The sequence below is a fragment of the Peromyscus eremicus genome, chromosome 1 (genome assembly GCF_949786415.1).
Source record: "Peromyscus eremicus chromosome 1, PerEre_H2_v1, whole genome shotgun sequence".
Taxonomy (NCBI): domain Eukaryota; kingdom Metazoa; phylum Chordata; class Mammalia; order Rodentia; family Cricetidae; genus Peromyscus; species Peromyscus eremicus.
Genome location: NC_081416.1, coordinates 52506986 through 52514556, shown reverse-complemented (window position 1 = coordinate 52514556; position 7571 = coordinate 52506986).

Sequence of the window (7571 nt, the reverse complement as noted above, 5' to 3'; positions counted from 1 at the left end):
GGTCTCACTGCCTCCAGAGTGGTAAACATCACAAATGTTTCCTGGAGTGGGCTGGTAAACATCTGGAATCACAAATGTTACCTGCAGTGGGCTAGGAGATAAGAGTGGAGACGCTCACAGAAGGAGGTGAGTGAGAATGGTGGGGAGGAAACCAGGGAAGCTTTGCCTTGTATCGACCTTGTGCACCATTTCTTTAAGTAAGGAGGAGCACAGGGATTAAAACCACAACTATCAGATTGCTTGCAAGTTGTTTATGATTATTACCCCTGGTTTTCAGAAAAAAGGAACTATGGAACTTGGAATGAAAAGTACTGGAGAGAGACTGAAAGAGTGTTGAAAAGTTAATCATAAGTAAGAGACGGCTAATTTCTTGACTGAATATAAACTTGATCTAATCTTAAAACTGGGAAAAGAGCCGAGCAGTAGTGGCACATGTCTTTAATCCCAACACTCAGGAGGCAGAGCAAAGCAGATCTCTGTGAGTTTGAGGCCAGCCTGGTCTACAGGGTGAGATCCAGGACAGGCACCAAAACTACACAGAGAAACCCTGTCTCAAAAAATAAAATAAAATAAACAAACCTGATAAAGGAGGCAAAAAGAAGATTTTTCCCAGTCAGGCAAAATCAAAAGTATAAATAGTGCATTAGTGACATGCTGCTGGTAACAGCTCCCTCAGTCCTTTATTAGAGCCTCCTTCACATAAGTAACCTCCCTGCCCGGAAATGACCCTGAAGCATGGGCTGAGAATTTGATAATCAGTCTAAACTCAAATTCTCTCCACTTTGATGAGGACTAAGGAGAGCCTGTAAAAACCCTAGCTTTTCAACCTAGGAAAGCTAGAGCAGGGTAGGGAAAAGAGATTCATTTCCTAATTCCTCCCAAGATTCATGAGCCATGCTTGGTTTTCCAGTATAATTTCAGAAAATTCTTAATGCTTAATACCCAATTATGCACTAACCAATCTATTGAAAATTCTGGTGGGAAAGATGGCGTTGGACAGTCCCTGAGTATTATCTCGAGAGGCAAGGGAGGAACTACAGCTAATGAATCCAGAATAAGAAGTATTTGTGGATCCTGTGGATCCTTCACAGCCTTTAAACTTACTTATTGTCCCTACTAAATTGTCACCTACAGGAATTATATATAGCACAAGAGGATAAACCTTAGGAATGGATTTATTTATGCAATAAGGGTCATAAGATACTGTTTAACTTGTTCTTCTTTCGCAATTAGTATAACAGGGGAGGACCCAGTGTCAACAATTACATGGAATCGATCCTTGCTGTATTATTTTACCCTTAACCAACAATCAGTTTTTAAATGTGATGCAAAACTCTATGGATTTTCAAATTCATTTGAAGAAAGATTTCTATAGAAGGATAGGAAGTCATTATCCAGCTGGCAAGCTACGGGATTTTCTCTCACAAACTGAATTTATGATTACAAAGATTGTCCGACTATCTCCCATGCCACAGGAAGATACTTATTTTATTGATGATTCTTCTAAGTGTTTAGGAGGGATACATGATCCAAATATTCATCAATCTACTAAATATATTTACCTCATCCCAAAAGGTAGAACTGACAGCTTTGATTCATCTATAACAGTTAATTCATAAACCATTAAATATCATTTCAGATTCTGCTTGTGTTGTAGGATTATTTCCAGGGATAGACTATATTAGTGCACACTCAAACCTCCCTGTGTTTGCAGTAGGAAATTAGTAAGTTGATACATTAACTTTCCCTATTTTTACTTTTCCTGAGGGAGAAGTGTGCACCTGTCTTTGTAGAAGTAACCACTGAAACAATATGGATTCGACCTTGGCTTCCTTGGTCCCCGGTATTCAAGGACAACAGTGGATGGCAAGGACATAGTGGAAGTCACTAAAAAGGTGGAAAACCTCAGCCAATGGCGCCAGAAGCCACAGGACCAATCAGCACCAACTAAGCTAACTTCTGGGCCCTGATTCAGGGTTTTGAGTCAGTCTACCCCATTATCTACCACCGTTTATGAGTGCTAGTAGTATGAGAGAAGCTGGTCCTGAAGAGCCAGAGTTACAGGATCACCGTGATTCTGGCAACAGCAGAATATCTGAGATGAATCTTGGTGGTGATCCAATGTTGATGGTGTGTCAGAAACTAGAAAGCTTGAACCAGACCAATGACTCATTAAATGACACAGTTTGCCGAGGAAAGAAATCATGAAGGGAGAGTTCCACTGTGTCTCAGTTAGGAAGAAATCAAGAACAATATTGCAGCCTTTTTGGAGAAAACAAGATTGTAGATGAAAATGAAACTGAAGCTGCCAGAATGGTCCCTGTGGAGAAGGAGAAAAGCACTTTTTGGAAATGCATTGCTAAGGTGACTGTAGAAGAGTCAAAGGGGTTGGCTTTACAGTTTCCAAGGCCACTACCAGGAATGAATATTCAATGGAGAGGTAGGAAAAATAGAGGAACGGAGCAGTGAGTGAGCAGTGGAGAGAGGCAGAACTAGAGACACAATGTCATTGACTGGTGTGAGAGAAGTCTATGGTGGACAAGGTAGCATCTCCTTGTCGACTAGATCCTACAGGGTGGTATGCAGCACCCTGTAGCTAGCAAGCCAACTGAGCACTCAAACACACTGCCCAGATACATGATCACCCTGGTTCTGAGCAGCAACAGCATTTCCAAGATGAAGAACAGTTCATTTTCAGGATTGGACCTCCTCTAAAGACCTCTATTGTCTGTCATGTCCCTGGAGACCACTTTGGTATCCATGACCCACTGCCTCAGGCTGTGTTGAAGCCCAAGATTCATATGGATATCATGTTGATGTTCCTGGCCTGAGTTACTATCAAGGTCCATACAGATGTCCTCTGTCTGTCTGCTGCCTGAGGCTATGATGATGTTGGCTATATATCCACTAGGGGGCATGCTAATGTGAGTTGCCTGTGCAGTCCCCTGAGGCCACCTTGACATCTGTGGTCATGTTGCCATGAGGGCTATTACTTGGTCATGATCCTGCTGCAGCCAGGGGCTGCCCTAAGCCCTGTGGCTGGTATTGCCACTGAGAGGCATGTAGATGTCTGTGGTATGTACTGCCACCTAAACCCACGTTGATATTTGTGTCCTGTGTTACCACCATGGGTCATGCAGATGTCTGTGAAATTCCTTCCACCTGAAGCCATGTTGATTCCCTGGGCTATGCTGCTGCTGGGGCCATTTGTTTCTGATTGACTGCACTGCCACCTGAGGCCATGTTGATGTCCTTGTCCTCCATGGCTAACAGAGGCTATGATGGTGTCCATGGCATGTGTAGCAGCATAGGGATGTGTTGGTGTCTATGGTCTGTACTACCACCAGAGACCATGCTGAGGTTCATGACACCTACTGCTGCTGGAGACCATGTAGATGTCCATGGTCTGCACTATCTCCAGAAACTGTGTAAGTCCATGATCTCCTGCTGACTCTATAGAACAAGAAAGCTACTTTTGTCAGGATATTGATGACTTCAAACTCACAGTGAGGAAGAGGGACATAGAAGGCTTCTGTGACAACTCCTATCCATATCCTACCACACCCCCTGAAAAGAAGGAACAGTTTAGATAGAAAGTCACCAAACAGAACTCTTAAAATTGTGATAAGGATGCTGACTGCAGCTGTCCACAACTGATGGCTTCTGGTGAAGGTACAGGTCGGGAAGGACTCAGTTTTATCTAAGGGCCTACATCCAGGTGTTTGAACATGGACAGTGAGAATATGTGTAATACAATGGGTCTTGTTTTTGTTTGTTTGTTTGCTTGCTTTTTTTTTCTTTTTACTCTTTTTTGTTGTAAATATATTGTGGGAATAAAGAATGCAGAATCATATTACAAGACTTTATTCACATTAGTTCATAAGTTCCTCAGACTTTAAAAGCACTATTTGGCCAGTTCCTGTGTTTATAACAGGATTCAACATGGACCTACATTTAATGTCTGGGCCAATAAAGTCAGAACTCTTAAACTAATGGGGGAAAGCCAAAGGAATAATGATGGACTAATGACCACATCTGGTCAAGATAGCATAGCAAAGATAAGATTGCATTTCTGATCAATATGACAGGATATCCCACATTTAACTGGACTACAATACTCCAAGACAAGAGTTTATGTCTTTATTCAATTCATTAGAATCTTTCATGAAAAAAGGAAGGAATGGACTATTAAGTACACAGTAAACTCGGGTTTACTAAATCTCCCAATAGTTTTTTGTTTTTGTTTCTGTTTTTGTGTTTTTTTATTTTATAATTTTTTATTTAAAAAGAAAATTTCTTTCCTTTTACACACTAACCCCTGTTCATGCTCCCTCCTCTTCTCCTGCTTGCCCACACAATCCCCCATCCTACTCCCATCCCCTCCTCATAGAGGGGAAGGCATCCCTAGGGTCCCTGTAGTCAATACAGGCTGGCATACCTAGTTCTGGCCAGACCAAATCCTTCCCTCCTGCATCAGGGCTGAGTAAGGCATTACACCATAAGGAATAGGCCCTAAAAAGCCACTTTGTGTACCCAGGATAAGTCCTGTTCTCATTGCCAGGGGACCCACAAACACATTAAGCCAAGCAACTTTCACCCACATTCAGAGGGCCTAGTTCAGTCCCATGCAGGCTCGCCAGCACTCAGTCCAGAGCACATGAGCTCCCATTAGCTTGGGTCAGCTATTTCTGTGGTTTTCCCCATTAGCAGCGTTATTCATAATAAGCAGAACCTGGAAACAACCTAGATGCCCTTCAACAGAAGAATGGATAAAGATAATGTGGTACATATACACAATGGAGTATTACACAGCAGTAAAAAACAATGTCATCATGAAATATGTAGGCAAATGGATGGAACTAGAAAAAATCATCCTGAGTGAGGTAACCCAGACCCAGAAAGACAAACACGATACGTACTCACTCATCAGTGAATATTAGATGCAAGAAAAGGATAACCAGACTACAATCCGCAACCTCAGAGCAGCTAGGTAAAGAGGAGGACACTAAGAGGGACACATGGATTGCCCCAGGAAGGGGAAAGGGTTAAGATCTCCTGAGTAAACTGGGAGGGGGTAAGAGAGGGAAAGGGATAGGAGGGAATGTGAGGTGGGAAAGTGGAGGATAGACGGGGAGGGAGAGCATTGAAAGAGATATCTTGACAGAGTGTTTCATTTTGGGGATGGAGAGAAATCTGCAACTAGGGAAAGCCCCAGGAACTCACAAGACTGTCCCCAGCTAAGACTCATCGCAATGGTGGAGAGGGTGTTTGAACTAGCCTTCCCGGCACTCAGATTAGTGTCTCCTATTTGTCATCATAGAACCTACATCCAGTGACTGATGGATGCAGAGGCAGAGACCCACAGCCAAGCACTTGGTCAAGATCCTGGAGTTGAATTAAAGAGAAGAAGGAAGGGTATTAAGAGCAAATGGGGTCAGAATCAAGATGGGAAAAACACAGAAACAGCTGTTTTTTGTGATTTCAGACAAAGTCACCAGTGTGCAGGCCTGGCTAACCTAGAACTTGTTGTATAAACATGGCTGGTCTTGAACTCCTAGATATTTACCTGCATCTACCTGCCAAGTACTAGGATTGATTGAAGATATTGCATCACTGTGCCCAGAATTTCCCAAGGATTATTTTTAATTTAAATATACTGTTTAGAATTGATACAGGAGTATTGAATGTACAAAATTTCTAACCCCCCTTCTCACAAACAATTCCTCCCATGTCTCCAACTTCCTCTCAAATGCGTGATCTCTCCTTTATTTATTGTTGTTGCACACACACACATGCACATATGTGAAACCTATTGAGTCCATTTAGTGTTACTCATAGTCCATTCATTTAGGACTGAACCCTTGGGATTACAGAATCTATTGGGGCTCACAAACCTGAGCACTACTAACTGATTAAGCAGCAAAGAAAGGAAATAAGTCACATGCTCCTGATACTAAATATTTATTTTCAGTAAGTGGAACCAACACAAGACAAACTGGAGGGGTTCGCAGTGGGGGCAGGGTTTGCTTTTCTATAATATATTTATTTATTTTACATCCCGACTTCAGCCTCCTCTCCTCCCCTCCTCCCACTCCCTCCCCCTCTGCTCAATCCATCTCTCTTCCATATTCACTCAGAAAGGGGCAGGTCTCCCATGGGCATTAGCAAAGCATGGCATATCAAGCTGAGGGAGAGGGTTTGTCTCATTTTCTTTTGTTTTGGCTTTGTGTTTTGTTGATGTTGTTCTTGTTGTTTTGGTTCTATTGCATTTTTCTTTGTTTTGATTACCAAATGGTTTTTTGAAAGATTTTTATTTTATGTGTACATTTTGTCTGCATCATTACTGTGTACAACTTGTACATCTGGTTCCCATGAAGGACAGAAAACAGCATCAGGCTCCCCTGGAACAGCTGTTAGACAGATGTAAGCCACCATGTAGGTTCAGGGAATCAAATCAGGGCCTTGGAAGAGCAACCAGTGATCTTAACAACTTTAGCATCTCTCCAGCCCCCATTAGGGATTTTTTACACTTTTGATTTTTGTATGCTTGGTTTGTTTTATTTTTGAGAGAGAAAAATCATGAAGTTGTGTGGGTTAGAAGGGGAGCAGGATCTTGAAGGTTTTAAGGGGATGAGGAAAAAGCATAATCAAAATATATTAGGTGAAAAAAAAATAAAAAGAAAGCAGGCTTATAGAAGATATCAGTAGGGTTAAGTTCACAGTTAAAAGGGGATAAAGAATCCCCAATAAGTGACATCAAGAGAAAAGAATATTAAGTCAATGTATATACTGTGTGTTAAAGCTCATGTATGCGTCAATGCAAAAGCACAACACTAATGAAAGCAGACAAAGAAACACACTGGACCCAAATACGAATGACCAGAGCTCAGGACTACAGAGTGTGCTTATGCCAAATCCCATGTTCCTATCTGGTAACAGTTTCCTGCAGTTTATATTTATGAATCAGGACATTTTACATCAGATAAGCAGGTCACAGAAAAGGGGGAAAGTCTCATCTATGGGCCTTGGGTGCTATGAGATGACACTTATAGCCTTTTGGTTGTTAGAAAATGAGGATTAGTTTGTAGATTCCCAGAATTTGTCTAATAGTCATAATGTCATTTGCTTAAAAATAGTGAGGACAATAAATAGTTATTAGGAGGGTGAGAGATGGCCCAGAGTAATTCAGTTCTGCACCTGCAACATTCCACCCTCTCCACACCATTGAAGTTCTAATCATGGAATACCCTTTATAGTAACAGCTTCTTTCCAGGAAATTTCATTCACATGTGTATATATGTATGCCTAGGTAGGTAAGTGTGTATATTATACACATAGAGATTAATTTAAAATAGCAGCATATACATCATTGAGTGCCTCCCTAGTATTCAGAGAACTGTAAGATCTCCAACATTTATCTTTCGCTTGCTGCATTTCTGGTATTAGAACACAAGTGATCCTCACATTTACTATCTGAATCATCAAACTTCTATGTGAGCTTTGCACTGGAGCACTTTAAGGCCCTGTCTTTGTCCAGCCTCTCACAACTATGAATATGTATACAATGGGAA